Below are 16,994 nucleotides of genomic sequence, written 5' to 3' on the forward strand. Positions count from 1 at the left end.
TGCACACCGAGGCTATATGGTAGAGCCTATTGCTCCTAGGCTACCTACAAATGTGTATATAGCATGTTACTGTATTAAATACTGTAGGCAATTGTCACACAATGGTAAGTACTATTTATGTGTCTAACTATATGTAAACATAGAAAAGTTACAGTAAAAATATGGTTTAAAAGATTTAAAAAAATGTTCTACCTTGACACTTACCATGAATGGAGCCTGCAGGACTAGAAGTTGCTTGGGGTGAGTCAGTGAGTGAGTGGTGAGTGAATGTGAAGGCCCAAGATATTACTATACACGACTGTACACTTTATAAACACTGTACACTTAGGCTTCACTAACTGTATTAGATTATTTATTTCTTCAATAATAAATTAACCTTAGCTTACTGTGACTTTTTTACTTTATAAACTTAATTTTTTTTTAACTTTTTGACTCTAGAAATAACACTTAGCTTAAAACACAAACACACGGTACAGCTGTAGAAAAACATGTTCTTTCTTTATATCCATATTCTATAAGCTTTTTTCCCCATTTAAAAATTTTTAGGTTTTTTTACTTTGTAAACTTTTTGTTAAAAACTAAGACACAGACACACACAGCAGTCTAGGCCTACACAAGGTCAGCATCATCAGTATCCCCTCCACGTCTTGTTGCACCGGAAGCTGGCACCTCCTATGACAGCAATGCCTTCTTCTGGAATACCTCCTGAAGAACCTGCCTGAGGCTCTTCTTGACGGGGTGTTCCTCTTTTCACAAATATGTTCATGGTGGTTTGCTCGGTTTGTCTCTTTTTTTTCTTATAGATCCTCTCTATTAATGAAAACCTTTTGTGTTGGGGTCCATGTTTTCAAACTTTTAAGGAGCTTTTTGAGGTCTACAAAAGCTTCTGCTAAACCTTTCACTGTGAATTTTCTTGGGGGTACTTCTTTTTCTTCTGACGTTTCCTTTTCTCTTGCCTCTTCTTCAGCTATGTGTTCCTGTTCCAGATCCAACAACTCCTCATCAGTCAGTTCCCCAGGGACAACCTCTAGGAGCTCCTCCATGTCATCCTCATCCACAGCCAGGTTCAAGTTGTTTGCCATCTCAACGCAGCCTTGTTGATTTTTTCAACCTCCTCATCCTTGGCAAATTCTTTGAAGTCATGGATGAACCTCTGCCAGATGCCATTCATGCACTCCTTGGTGACATCACCCCAAGCCCCAGCAAAGTTCTTGATGCAGTCATATGAGCAGATATTGTAATCCTTTGAGAATTGCATCAGTGTCTTCTTCAGTTGCAGCAATAGCCCGGGCAAAGCTCCTCCTCAGGCAGTAGGCCTTAAAAGCTGCTGTAACTCCTTGATCCATTGGTGGGATCAAAGAGTTAGTGTTTGGAGGGAGAAACATCACTTTGATATTGGGATGAAGATCACCAATAAAAGGAGGATGTCTAGCAGTATTAGCAATAGTAAGCAAAATCTTGAAAGATATGTTACACTCCATATAGTACTTCTCCATTTCACTGGCATAGCAATTCAGGAGGACATCTTGGAAGCAGAGTTGGGTCATCCATGACTTCTTATTGCTCCTGTAGTTCACTGGCAGTGTGTGCTTACTTACATGCTTCAAGGCTCTGGGGTTCTCTCTGCGCCAGCTCGCAAAGGGTTTCCATTTGTAGCCTGCAACATTGCCCTCAAGCAATACTGTTATCCTATCCATAAAAGCCTTGACACTTGGCACTGACTTGGCCTCCTTGTGGATGAAAGTCCTTTCAGGCATCTGTTTCCAGAATAGGGAGTTTTCATCCATATTGAATATTTCCTGTGGCAAGTAATTTCCCTCCACAGTCAGCTTCTCTAGAGGTTCCAAAAATTCTTCAGCTACCTTCATATCAGCACTCGCAGACTCACCACTCACTTTCATATTATATAATGAATAACAAACAATTCTTGAACCATTTAAACCACCCAGAGCTAGTAGTAAGTTCAACATTGTAGTCAGGTCCAGCCTTGTCTTTCAACATTACAAAATTTTTGCTTTGGCCATGATTGTCATGGTGCTGAGAGTGATACAATTCTGTGTCTGGTCTTCAGGTCCTTAGAAGTTTCTCCATAAATTTTGAAAAATTTATGTTACTCTCGATGCCTTCAATTAAGCAGATCTTTTAACAGCTCTGTCACTTTGTTCTCGTTCTACAATATTGTAGCTATAATGAAATAGGACATACGCAACTGGCAAGCAATAACCATCACTGAGTTTCCACCTTCGTAGTCCTTAATCATTTTTAACTTTATTTCTAGGTCAATTACTCGACATGGCCTCTTACTGGCAACATTAGCAGTGGGTTTTGCAGGCTGAGGGGCCATGATGAACAAAACAACACAAGAGTAAATCAAGGACAAGAGAAAATGATGCAGTTAAGAGATGCAGTGAAGGGCTGGCCCGATGGCTCAGGGGGTTGGAGCTCCGTGCTCCTGACTCCGAGGGCTGCCAGTTCAGTTCCCACGTGGGCCAGTGGGCTCTCAGCCACGGGGTTGCCAGTTCGGTTCCTCGAGTCCTGCAGGGGATGGTGGGCTCCGCCCCCTGCAACTAAAAGATTGAATACGGCACCTTGAGCTGAGCTGCCGCTGAGCTCCCGGATGGCTCAGTTGGTTGGAGCGCATCCTCTCAACCACAGGGGTGCCGGTTTCGACTCCCGGTTTCGACTCCCGCAAGGGATGGTGAGCTGTGCCCCCTGCAGCTAGCGACGGCAGCTGGACCTGGAGCTGAGCTGCGCCCTCCACAACTAAAACCGAAAGAACAACTTGAAGCTGAACGGCACCCTCCACGGCTGAGACTGAAAGGACAACTACTTGACTTGGAAAAAAGTCCTGGAAGTACACACTGTTCCTCAATAAAGTCCTGTTCCCCTTCCCCAATAAAATCTTAAAAAAAAAAAAAAAAGAGATGCAGTGGGGTAGTCGGATGGCTCAGTTGGTTAGAGACTGAGCTCTGAACAACAAGGTTGCCAGTTCGATTCCCACATGGGCCAGTGAGCTGCACCCTCCACAACTAGACTGAAGACCACAAGTTGCCACTGAGCTTCTGGAGGGGCAGCCGGATGGCTCAGTTGGTTAGAGCACGAGCTCTCAACAACAAAGTTGCTGGTTCAATTCCTGCAGGGGGTGGTGGGCTGCGAGAGACCTGGTAAAAAGGAGATGCAGGAGGCTGTTACCACTGTAACATGCGTACTGTCTTACAGCACACTTTTGTAATAAGCAGTAAGAGTACACTAACATACCAATACAAGGTATAGTATAGTAAATACATAACCCAGTAACATAGTTGTTTATTATCAAGTATTATGTACTGTTCATAATTTTATGTGCTATACTTTTATATGACTGGCAGTATAGTAGGTATATTTACATCAGCATCACCATGAGTAATGCGTGTGTTATGACGGCACTAAGTAATAGGACATTTTCAGCTCCATTATATAATCTTATGGGATCACCATTGTATATGAGATCTGTTATTGACCAAAATGTCATTAAGCAGCACAAGACTATACAGTAGGCCCCCCTTAGCTGATGAGGACTTGTTCCAAGACACTGAGTGGATACCTGAAACCACAGATTATACCAAACCCTATCTATACTATGGTTTTGCCTATACATGCATATATATCTTTTCACTTAAAGGAAGCACTATATGGCTTTTCTTTGGCATGTCTGAATCACCAGCATCACTACTCTTGCACTTTGGGGCCATTATTAAGTTAAATAAGAGTTACTTGAACACAAGAACTGTGATACCACGACAGTAGATCTGATAACCAAGATGGCTACTACCCTGTTTCCCCGAAAATAACACCTAACTGAACCATCAGCTCTAATGCGTCTTTTGGAGCAAAAATTAATATAAGACCTGGTCTTATTTTACTATAATAGAAGACTGGGTCTTATCTAACATAAGACCGGTCTTATATTAATTTTTGCTCCAAAAGACGCATTAGAGCTGATGGTTCAGTTAGGTGTTATTTTCGGGGAAACATGGGAATGTATAGAGTAGGGAGACACTGAACAAAGCGATGATTAACATCCGAGGACGGAGAGGGACACGCAAGATTTCATCATGATACTAAGAACAGCATGTAGTTTAAAACTTATTGATTGTTTGTTTCTGGAATTTTTCATTTAATATTTTTGGATCTAGATTGACCAAGGTTATCTGAAACTGCAGAAAGTGAAACTGTGGATAAGGGGGGACAACCGTACTACTGAAAGAATATATTAATGTATGTAATAAAACAATCACAAGTTGAACCAAAAATATGAAAATTCTAATTTTTCATCCTATATCCCAGTGGATAAATGGGCACCCTCCTTGGGGTACACACACTCCATTTAAGCATGAATGACCTGCAGTTCAGGATAAAATGCAAACAAGCCAACCCACTGCAGTGGTTGGCCCCCCAAAGAATATTTTTAAACTAGTTTTTACTGGCTTTGTATTGGTTTCTCAATGCCTATATGTAATCCTTTTTACTTTGTGCCTTAACTACTTTAATCCTTGATTTTTCTTCGTCTTTCTTGACTTCTGTCATATTTTTTTTGCTCACTCTTCTTACTTGCAGTCTTGTTTTCTCTCAGGCAATCTATTTCACATCACATTTTAACATTTAAAAACATATGCATTTACACTGACTTTACAAAATATTGTTCCAAGTAATACTGACAAGATAAACATGCAAGCAAGGAGAGAATGATTTCTTTTAGAGTCCACTTGGATTCTGCCCAAGATGGAAAGGACCTGGAAGCCATTCAAAGACTGGATAGATTGCCAATTGAGTGGAAAATTGAAAAGTAATTTGGGATTTCCCACATGTAAAAGTATATAAAAAAGACACAGATAGAAGCAAAATCTGTATACTTTTCACTAGAAAAATAACTCTTTAATATGCAATAAGAGTTAAGATCTTAGCCATTTGGCCATACTATCCTAGGATCAATGTCAAAACCTCTGAGTCAAATTTGAGGCATTTAAATATAGGTCCAGTTTTTCCCCAGAAGACAATCATTGTTACCAGTTTCTTTTGCAACTTTTCAAATATATCATATATAACACTAATAATAACATACTAAGACTGTTCTGCATCTTTCTTTTTTCATTTAACATTATATCTTGGCAAAGTTTCTGTTCAGTACAGGAAGAGCACTCATTCTTTTTTAATAGTCTCATGAAAAGCTGTCACTTTATTTTCTTTTTAAAAATTGAGATATAATTGACAGATAACATTATATTAGTTTCAGGTGTACAACATAATGATTCAATATTTATATATTGTGAAATGATCACCACAATAAGTTAACATCCATCACCATAATTATAAAAATGTTTTTTCTTGTGATAACTTTTAAGATCTTTTCTCTCAGCATCATTCAAATATGCAATAGAGTATTAGTAACTATAGTTTTTACGCTGTACACTATATCCCCATGACTTGTTTATGTTATAACTGGAAGTTTGTACCTTTGACTCCCTTCACTCATTTTGCCCACCTCCTGTGTCTTGTAACCACCAATTTGTTCTCTGTGTCTATGGGCTTGGTGTGTGTGTATGTGTCCTTACAATGCTGGGTATAGAGCTTTATAGCTGGTAAGAATCCACATATTCACTGGTTGATCTGATTAACTGCTGTAAAATCAAATAAAGCAACATATATGATAGAAATGGAAAATATGTAATCCTCAAGACTAAAGCATAATTTATTCTCAATAACTTATTATTGCAAATATTCATAAATATTCTCAATAATAAATTCAAAATCAGCTCATGTTAGACAAATGAGTTTCTGGCTTTATATTGCTTCCTTGTCCTGGCCTGGACTCAGAAAGATAACTCAGAGGCAATCTATGAATCCAAACTCCACCCGAAGCCTATATACAGCATCATACTAGCTGCAGTGGCTCTGGCTTCAAAAAACTTTTGCTTTAACAAAGAAGGGTAATGTTCTGTTTTCTAAACCAAAGAGCAAGAATAAATCATTTTCACAGGATCTATTTGTTCAGATGAGGAACAAAGCTTGCTTTGTTCTTCCAGGTGCACTTCTTTTGGATAAAAAGATATTCCCGTTAATGCCTCAGTTGAAGTCAACCTCCTGAGCAGAGGATATTGTTCAGCATTATCTCCAGTTGAAAGCATTTAGGCTATAAATGAAATCCTATTGGCAGGAAAGATGACATCAAGATGCCCAGAACTCTGAACTGAAAATGTACAAAGATTTAAGGAGTAGACAGAGGATGCAACTATTGGGCAAGATGATTGGTGTTCTGGCATTTGGGTTTGCATTTCTATATTGTAACTCGTGCTGTTTCTACCTTTACCCCAAATGGTGCAGATTATTATCAATGTCATCTCCTTCATGGTTACATAAGCTCTATTAGAAATGCAAAACTCTTTAGATGACCAAGACTTTGGCTGTAAAGGATACACACAGAATCTCGCCTTGCTCTGAGAGCTAAATACACTGACGTGGCCATATGCACCCACATCTAATAGCAACTTAAAATGAGAGCAGAGGACAGATAGGCTATGTCCTGGGATAAGGGGTCCGTCCTGCCCAATTTTACTGCTCTGTGGATACCCTCTATTCTTAAAGCTTCTGTGATGTTGATCCCAATCCAAACAGGTCTATACTTCATGCTCCTCTGCTTTGTTCTGAGTTGGTTTAAGCCTCGAATCAGCCTGGCTCTTGCACTCCACAATACTTAGGTTAGACCATTGCATGCTGACCTCTTATCCATGGTGTTTAATTCTTCATTCTGACCTGCTTACCTGGGCTTTGAATTTTGCAAGGGCCTCACGTGTGGGGTAGTTTGACACTTGGCTTTTAAATGTCTGCTTTGCTGTTAGAAATCATGGTAACCATGTGCTTTCTTTCTATGAGAGCTGGTCCATGTGGATCCCTGTAGCCTTCATCCTGCTTTAGCAGCTTTACTCGCCTGCTAGGGTTCGAATTAGAGTCCCTCTGAAGCAGAGGAGCCATATAGTGAAGATCCAGGTGTTGGAGTAAGGCAAATATGGTCTTGCATCTCTGCTCGATTTCTTTCTGGCTATGACTTTGTGCAAGTTACTTAGCTACTTTGAGTTTCAGCTTTCTCATCTGTAATATGGTGATAGTGGTGTCGACTTCACGAGGATTTATTGACAGGACTGGAAGCAATAATGTACGTACCATTTTTGGAAAAGTACTTCCAGTAATTTTAAGTACTGGAAGTATTACTTTAGTATTACTGCTATGTGGATACCCAGTAAGTACTTTAGTATTACAGCTCCATCCCGCAGCACCCTTTCACCAGCGCCTGCTTTCTCCCTCTAACCAGTGAGGACAGTGTTGGTCCGGATTGCTTGTACGCCCTTAAAGAGATGAAGGGGAAGCGTTCCCTTTTCTTCTCCTCCAGTGTGATAGCTATGGAAACTCTTCCTTTTCATAATCCTGAGTAAAGAGACAGAAGGATTATTAAGGCCCCTGATGGAGCCCAGTCAATCCGCTGAGAAGACAAGTGGGAGGCCCTGGCCCAAGTGCTGTTTTTAGTGTTAGAAATGGTCTTTAATGAGCGTCCTACTGGCTGTAAAAATGCAGGCTTTCAATATAGAGCTCGGCTTAGTGTTCACATCCCCACATTCCTTATAATTATCTTTGTATTTCATAATAGCATAAAAGGTAAGCAGATTCGAAATTACTCTTTCATCATGAATATCCTTACATTGAGAAGGCCAATAAACGTTAGATAATGTACAGATACCTTCCAAGAAAACCATAGATAAGGAAATCAGACTACTTTGTACAACAGGTCATAAGGAAAAGTAACAGGTGCACCTGCAAATACAAAGCACTTAAACGAGGAGTTTCCTTGTTCTACGCCCAAGAGAGATTCAAAATTATTTGTTACTGTTCTTTTGCAAAAACCTTTTAAGTCTGAAGACTATTATAAGTTTGCCTTCGGCCACTCCCCACCAAACTAAACGATTCGAATTTTTAAAAAGTTTTTAGATATTCTGTTTTTCAATTGTTTGATTCCACTTTGAATTCTCCTTAAAAATCTTATTTTTAAGTAGAATAATCTACAAGTGATCATAGTTTTCTACTGAGATTTAAACTATTGTTGAGTAGAGCCGCAATTATTTTATCTGATGCTTTATTACCTGGGAGACTAGAAACCAATATTTCTGCTATACTGAAAAAAAATCTTCAATCCAGGAATACCTCTATCCAAAAGAAAGCACTATCTGCTTTGAGAGTTGCTAGAGGGCTATAACTAGGTCTTGTGTATATGTCTGTAGGGACTGGAGTTTAGGGAGAGGGGGAAATGTCAATCAGTGGCAAACCTACAAAGCTGCTGATAAACAATGATAGTCAGCTCTTTTAAGGAGGAAGGAGCCAAGAGAAGAAATAGAGGAACATGGATAAAAATCACAGGATATTTTAGAATTGGAAGAAACTTGCTGATCTTTTGACCTAAATGTTTTGCTCAAAAGGCAATGATCCAAAGCCATGACGCTAGAAATTGGCAGGTACAACAGCTCTATGACACAGGTATAATTTTTATACCAATTTTATGGATGATGAAATTGAGATGATAGAAAGTGGTGGAGCTAGAAATTTGGACCTAGATTTGGTTGGCTTCAGGGCCTAGTTTTTAGCCTCTGTGCTATCTATACACATGCCTCTATGAGGTTTTTTCTATCATTAGTTCAGTTATATTGGTTCATAATGAGTGGCTGTATTTACTCCATTGTGGTTTGCTCATATTTCCGAAAGGAGTTAAGCAGTTTTAGTTTAAGGAAGAGACACTCCCTTATGTTTAAAAGACTTGAATTAATGCTTGTGCTTTTCCCTTTAGGAGAATTTTAAAATTTCCTGTGCATCCCAGTAAATAGAAATGGCAGAGGAAAAAGGGTCTGAGAGTCAGGGAAGGGCATAGGAAGGCCAAGCTGAGGGGCCTACAAAAAAATTTAAGGTAAGGTGTGGGAACAATGACTTCTAGTAAGTCAAGATACTGAAAACACTACTACTTATACTTTAAAATTGGAAAATAATGTTGGTAAAGTAGGTAAGTTGAATTGAAAGGCTGAGTCAAAAGGATGCTACTATGAAATAAAAAAGGATTTGCTCTTTTTCCCAAGGCCTGGCTTGAAATTTTAAACATTTCATGAATTTTTACAGGATAAGTAGGCAAGAAGAGAAAGGAAAGTAGGCAGTCCTACATAAAACATACTGCAGAGGACATATTTATTTCAAAATGTGTTAAATCTTCACCACTTTATCTATTCAATAATTAAAATTTATTGAGCACCTACTCTGTGCCAAGTCTTAAATGAGATGCTACATATCCATAGATGATTAAGACACCAATCCCGACCTCAATCAACTTACTTCTCAGCAGGAGATAGACAATTAAGCAAACATTGCAATATAATGGGCAAGTAAAGAACAGGACCACAGAACTTTAATACAACAAGTTGAACAAGTAACTCAGCTTGGGGTAGCTGGGATTATCATCACAAGTTTCATTTGAGTTGCAGCCTGAAGCATGAAAGGAAGTTTGCCAGGTGAGGAAATGGGGAGAAGTTATTTCAGGTGAAGGGTATTGCATAAGCAAAGACATGGAATTGTGAAAGGACACGTATGGAAGGTCTGAAAAACTGGGAGACGTGTCTGTATTAATGTGTCTGTATTTAGAGAAGTGAGGGTGGTGGCTATTATAGTAGCTAGTTATAATAAAATTGTTAATAATCTTTATAACAAGGTAGCTCCATGTATCCTAATGCCAGACTGGAATGCAGGTTGAGAAAGGCTGGGTTTATGAGAGTGAGAGGGAGTTTCTGCATATGATAAAGGTTATTAAAGATAAGAGAATGATAAGCCTCATATCAGAATGATGGATAATATAACCAAGCTTATAACTGCCAGAGTTTAAAGAAGTCTCTACAACAAAGAGAGAGCCAAATGGATCATTTACCACTGAGACAGCAGTGGTTAAGTGCTTTCTTAAAGACCAGATAAAACTTGGAGAAACTGGAAATAAACATCGTAGAATAAACAGAAAAATCCGTGCTATCCTCTAGGATTTTCTTTTTTTTAAAAAAAAACACGTGTAGGAAACAGTATGGCATTTGGAGTCTGAAAGTCTGGGGGTTTGAATTCTGGCTCAGCTACGAGACTCAGCTCATTTACTAGCTACGTGGCTGTGGACAACTTCCAGAAGCCTCAACTACTTCCTGGGGAATATGGAGCTGTGAGGGATGCCCTGCATAAATGATAGAGTGAAATACCCAGCACCATGCTTGGCACCCACTGTGAACTCCCATCATGACAGTTGCTGTGATCTCAGGGGTATTACTTTGAACATATAACTAAAGTCGTTTCCTTCTTCAAAACAACTCAAAACTCTTTCGAATATGCTATGCTTGCCATGAACTATCTGTGTGGGAGGGTTGTATTTGATGGGTGTACGTCTGTGGATAAATGAGCAACTGTGAATGAACTTGGGATAAATATATCTGTTGAGAATCTGATTTCAGTGTTGATTAATGCTTCGCTCTAAATCCTCTGCAAGTATTTTTGTACTTCACTCTTGGGGGTGATATTTGCATCACCTGGAACTAACTCTGTCAATTCAAATCCTTCTTTTAGACTATGTTTGAAAGGAGACTTTCCCTCTTTTAATTTTTGTAGCACTCTAGGTCAAATGGAAAATAAGTGGCTTTATAGATTTCTTGAGCTGGCCCATATGTGTGCATTCTGCTTCCCCAGCTATGATGCCAGTTTCCTCAGGTAGAAACTAAGAAGAGTGCTGTGCCCATTTTAAAGGTTTAAAAGAGAATTTTTCATTAAAATAATTTGAGAACAAAGAAAGGGAAATTCTACTTTATACAACAGGTGAATGATAACTATATGAAGCTTTCTACTGGTCAATGTTATATAGAGACTGCTAATTTGCAGTGAAGCCACAGACCCTATAAAACAGAAGCTCCGTAAGGGCAGGGTCATCTTTATCTTGTTTATCATATCACTAGTGCTGAGCACTGTACCTGACACATACTGTGTTTCCCTGAAAATAAGACCTAGCTGGACCATCAGCTCTAATGCGTCTTTTGGGGCAAAAATTAATATGAGACCCGATCTTATTTTAATATAAGACCGGTTCTTATATAAGACCAGATAATATAATATAATATAATATAATATAATATAATATAATATAATATAATATAATAATTAATATAAGACAGAGTCTTATATTAATTTTTGCTCCAAAAGACACATTAGAGCTGATGGTCCAGCTAGGTCTTATTTTTGGGGAAACTTGGTAACAGGCACCAAGGAAGTCTGTTGAATGAGTGAAGGGAGGAAGGAATGATTTTGAAAATTGAAAGGGTGTAGATATGGTCCAAGATGACAGAGTCTTAACTAAATCCAAGGGAAAGTTGACTAGTGTTTTGGGGAGACATTGGCTTCTTTATGTTGACACTGATGTAACAACTGTCACACTATCCCACTAAATATTTCTTTGTATCAGAGATAATTTCACTGGCTGAATATCTGAGCAGAGGAAGTTTTTAGAAATTCCAGGTGGGTAGGTTTTTAGAATTCCCCTCTAAATGGACATTGTTATACAAAAAGATTGAAGGAAGGAATCAAAATGATGGTGAGGTTTTACATTCCTCTTTTACCATGAAACCCAGGAGCCTTCAGATAATTTCTGTACTCTTTTCCCTTTTCAGCTAAAATAGATTCTTTCTGCCTCTCTCAAAATTTCCCATTTGTTGCATAACTTAGGAGGCTTTCTCAGAGCTTGCCTTTTGTTAAGCAGAACTGACCAAAGGGTGATGTTTTCTATTTAAGGCAGAGCTTGGAAGTTACCAATTGATTCTCAAACAAGACTAAAAGGCAAATGCTGGTATCATGTTTTGTCCCTTTGACTTTTTAAATCCTTGCCTGTAAATAGCAGCCCTTAAACAGCAGGCTGGTGATAACTGACGTGGGATTATTTGCGTTGGTAATATTTCTTCAGAAGGCAAAATTTAGGCTTTTATATTTTGCTTTCATTACATTTGAGAAAGAATGCCTCACATCCACTTAAACAAATAAAACTGAAAATTCCATGTTATAGCACCTTTGTTACTCTAAGAGGTCTACGATGAAAAACACCTCCACAAGTGGAAGAGGTTTGGCCAGTATGCGATTTTGATAATGTCATTTTATAGAGTGTTATCTGTTTTCAGTGATACATAATTGGCATTTTTTTCTCAATGAACCTCAAATTTAATATTTTGCATAATGATTTAGAGCATGTTTATGTCATCACATTTAAATCCTATGTGGGGCAGAGGTAATAGACCTCAATTAACCAGTCTGTAGATAATAAACCTCAATTAAACCAGTCTGTAGATATGGGCTTTCTCTGGGAAGAGGGTGTGACCTTGAGTTCAAGGCTGTTTTCAGCCAAAGGCAACTCCCACAGAGGGACTGGGCTGAGACAGTGATTGCCAACACTCCCAGGAGCTGGGCTGTGTGCTTCAGACCTGGGGTTGGGGACCTGGGGGTGCACCATGGCCTGTACTAGAGGTGGGGGTGGAACAAATATGAATTCCCAGAGCTCTGGCCCTCTTCACTTTTTAATCATAGCAGCTGATCTTTAATTTTAAAATTAGTTTCAAATTTTTAAATCATGACATATACCACACTAGAGAACTCATAATGTATGTATAACAATATACCATTTCCAAAACTTTGGCAGCACCTACACAAATCTCCCTTAATTGTATCCTTCTTTCCAGAGGTAACTGCTGACCTGTTAGGTGATAATCATTTACTGACTAGTCTTCATAGCTTTTTTTAAAAATAAGGACACCAGTCAGATTAGGTTAGGGGATACAATTCAGCTTCGAATAAGATTTTTTTCCCTTAGAAACATCTTTATTACAAGTGTTCCTAAATACTTCTCTACATGCATTACAGGATGTCTGTGACATCCATTTACTGATACAGCACTGTTCTCAACATAGAAGCTACACTCTTACAAACATCTTTTTTTACATGGGTTCTTAAACACTTCTCTTCACGCATTTTTATAGTTTGTTAAAGGAACGTAAGTATCTATTCCCAATCAATATATTTTTAGTTGTTTAGTTTTTGAACTTTAAGTAAATGGATGACCCCACTTTATATTGTCTTTATATAGTCTTTTTCTGCTTAACAAGATCTAATTTTACTTTCATTGATGCTTGTGGCTATAGCTCATTCTTTTTCTTTACTGTTACTCCATTGTATGAGGATTTATTATGAAATGCCATTGATTTGTTTGACGTGGTCTTCTGCAGTTGGTTGGACTTTTGGTGTTAACTTGTCTAGGAGAGTTTTTATTTTAAAAGAGGTTTTATATTTAATCAGATCCTCAATCTATAATTGTTGAATTCCAGGTACTGTGACAAACCAGATATAAATATCTTATTCGAGCAGGAACTTTTTTTTTTACAGAAATGTCTTTCTTATACTACTTAATCAGACTGCACTGACCCACTAAGGATGGTTGGTTTTTGTGAAAGCGTAATTCACATTTTAAAAATAAACATTTTATAATTGTTTGATAAACTGTGACTCTATAGTTGAAAGACTAAATAAGAAATGCCATCTTTAAAAACATGAGGTCAAAAGGATAAGCAAGAATCAATAACTGATATATAGAAACAAATTCTGTACATGGGCACCTCGTGAAGAACTATGACCATCGTTTCTGAGATTTATTTCTGTGATTATCAAACATGGGGTCTCAGCCCAGAACACACCTTTCAAAATAATGAACCTTGGGCAGTGAGGCAGGAAATGTTGAACTTTAGCCCACAACTCTAAGAATGAGGAATTTGACTAATTGCTTGGGTTTTTAATATACTAATGTTGTGAATAGTCTTTCAAAAAAGATGAATTTGCCAAGCATAGGATTGCTGGAAATGGTCTTTCTCTAATGGTTTTCCTGATGCAGAAGAAATTCCTACAAGAAACTCCAACCTTCAGTATAATTTCCAGTAGCTAAACAGAACAAATCAATGGCTTTAACTATCTGTTCACCAAAATTTAACCAAAACTCTTGAAAGCAAAAGCCCCAGTAGGGGCTTGTTAAAAAATGATTTCAAAACATCTATAAGTGGGCCGGCCCGGTGGCTCAGGCGGTTAGAGCTCCATGCTCCTAACTCCGAAGGCTGCTGGTTCGATTCCCACATGGGCCAGTGGGCTCTCAACCACAAGGTTGCCAGTTCAATTCCTCAAGTCCCACAAGGGAAGGTGGGCAGCGCACTCTGCAACTAAGATTGAACACGGTACCTTGAGCTGAGCTGCAGCTGAGCTCCCGGATGGCTCAGTTGGTTAGAGTGCATCCTCTCAACCACAAGGTTGCCGGTTTGACTCCCGCAAGGGATGGTGGGCTGTGCCCCCTGCAACTAGCAACGGCAACTGGACCTGGAGCTGAGCTACACCCTCCACAACTACGACTGAAAGGACAAAAACTTGAAGCTGAACGGCACCCTCCACAACTAAGATTGAAAGGACAACAACTTGACTTGGAAAAAAGTCCTGCAAGTACACACTGTTCCCCAATAAAGTCCTGTACCCATTCCCCAATAAAAAAAAATCTTTAAAAAACAATAACAACAACAAAACCATCTATAAGTGTTAAGTTTTTTTTTTTTTAAATTAAAATTTATTGGGGTGACAATTGTTAGTAAAGTTACATAGATTTCAGGTGTACAATTCTGTATTACATCATCCAAAAATTCCAGTGTTAAGTATTCTTGATCCAAGAAAATTTATTTGAAATAGGATATAAATTCAAGACCTGGAAGTATCTTTCATTTCCCATAAACTCAAATCTATTAAACTCTCTGGCACAATAGTTTTTCCCCCAAGAAGAAAAATGGAAAAAAGTTTTTTCTCTTTGTTTTTAAAGGATTACTGTTTTTTATGATTTTTATAATTTTTAATTATTCTGGATCTTTTGTATCAGGGCCCAAAGTCAGCAATATCCATAATGTTTATTTAAAAAATGATGGCTGGGGAGCTGATTGAAAAAAGTGAAGAAAATAAGAAGTACAAATTGGTAGATACAAAATAGTCACAGGGATGTAAAGTACAGCATAGGGAATATAGTCAATAATGCTGCAACAACTATGTATACTACCAGGTGGGTACTAGACTAATTGGAGAGATCACCGCATAAATTATATAAATGTCTAACCACTATGTTGTACACCTGAAATTAATATAAAATAATAATGAATGTCAACTGTAACTGAAACAAAAAATTAATGTTAAAAATGATGGTTGAAAAAAAACCTAAAATTTTAAAAAATGATAGCTGATGAGCTAGGTAATAAAGCAAAGCATCAAAACATTAACTACCATATATATGTGCTTGCAGAATTCAGTGAACTCTAATCAGACAGAGAAGAGATTAGTTACAATTTTGCTTGGCACGTCTGATTGTGTGTGTATGTGTATGAGTAAGAAATTCACCCCGTATAAGTAAAAAATTGTTGCTAGAGGTTGGGTAAGAGGACTAGGGATCAAGGAAAAGCATGTTCTTCAAAAGTTCTATTACTTTAAGAATGATCTGTGAGAAAGGGCATAGAGAGGTCATCTGTGGTTTGGGTAGCTTGGGTAAAAAAATCAAATGGAACCACCACCCAAACCTGATGCCCAGGTCTGGAGTCTGTGCCAAGATCTGAAACAACATTTGTTGCTGGACTTCGTACCAAATGGACTCGGCTGTCTTGAGATGGTAAATCTGCTTTCCTTAGTTGCATAAATGACTTTGGAACCCTGCAAAGACTGAGAAACTGCCATAGAAATAATGACGTAAATCAAAACAATAATTTTAATACTCCTATGTACACCTAGAGGTAAGTTTTAAAAATTATCATTATAATCTGCCTATATTTGTTATGTAACACATTTAAGAGAATTTGACATTTTGTACTTGTAATTTTAATTTGAAATGTTTCATTAATACTAGTCTTGTGATTTTTATGAGAAAAGTATTTGACTTATTTAGTTTGTCAACAGTATTGGAATGTTCAGAGGAATCAGATGCTTGTATTTTAAATCTCGGTTCAGGTTTCTCAGCACCGTTTAACTGCTTAGGAAAGTTTAGTTTGTTAAATGTCTGCATCTACCCTGTTGGGTGTATGAAAGCCTTGAGATACACTGACATTTTGTGATTACAGTTTAACATGCTTAACTGAATATAATTAATGAAGGTGCTCATTATTTGGAATAAATTATTCTGTTAAACTTGTCAGTTCTTAGAATGTTAATCAAAGATCAAGTTTTATAGAACTACTAGATATATATTGAAATGACCAGATAGTTCAGTTGAACTTAATGTTTAAGAAATACATACAAATCATATGATATACCAAAGATCCCTTTCTAACATTAAAAAGTTAACAAATAAAATTAGGCTCTTCTGGGAAGCTAATTTCCCCCATTCCTAGAAAATAAAAATATTTGGAATACTGTTTCGGGTTTCAGTGCAGAAAACAGAATTCACTGTAGAGATTTGAGTAGAAAGGACATGTTATAAGAATTTGGGTCTTACATACTTGTGGAAGAGTTGGTGGAGCAGAAGTCAGAGGCCAGGTGCTGTTGTTGCTGCCATCACATCTGCCACTGTCATGGCTGCTAACAGTCACAAGGCCGGTGACTGGACACTGGTACCCTTGCATCTGTTGGGATTCGCTTTCCAACCGCAACAGGAGCTGGAAAATAGCCTGCACATTCTTACCCAACTACATCATACTGGCAGACCCAAAGCTGCATCCAAACCCCCAGCTGTAAGAGTATGAAAAATGTAGTTATTTTACCTTCTGGTCCCTATGATACAACAGGAGGGAATTTTGAAGAGGTGGGACTGAGTACTGAGTAACCAAAGACAAGGTACGTAAAGCAAAAGTTCTATAAATCTTTATAGGTCT

The sequence above is a fragment of the Rhinolophus sinicus genome, chromosome 1, assembly GCF_057876585.1.
Source record: "Rhinolophus sinicus isolate RSI-liver-muscle chromosome 1, RSI-T2T, whole genome shotgun sequence".
In the NCBI taxonomy this organism is placed as follows: Eukaryota; Metazoa; Chordata; class Mammalia; order Chiroptera; family Rhinolophidae; genus Rhinolophus; species Rhinolophus sinicus.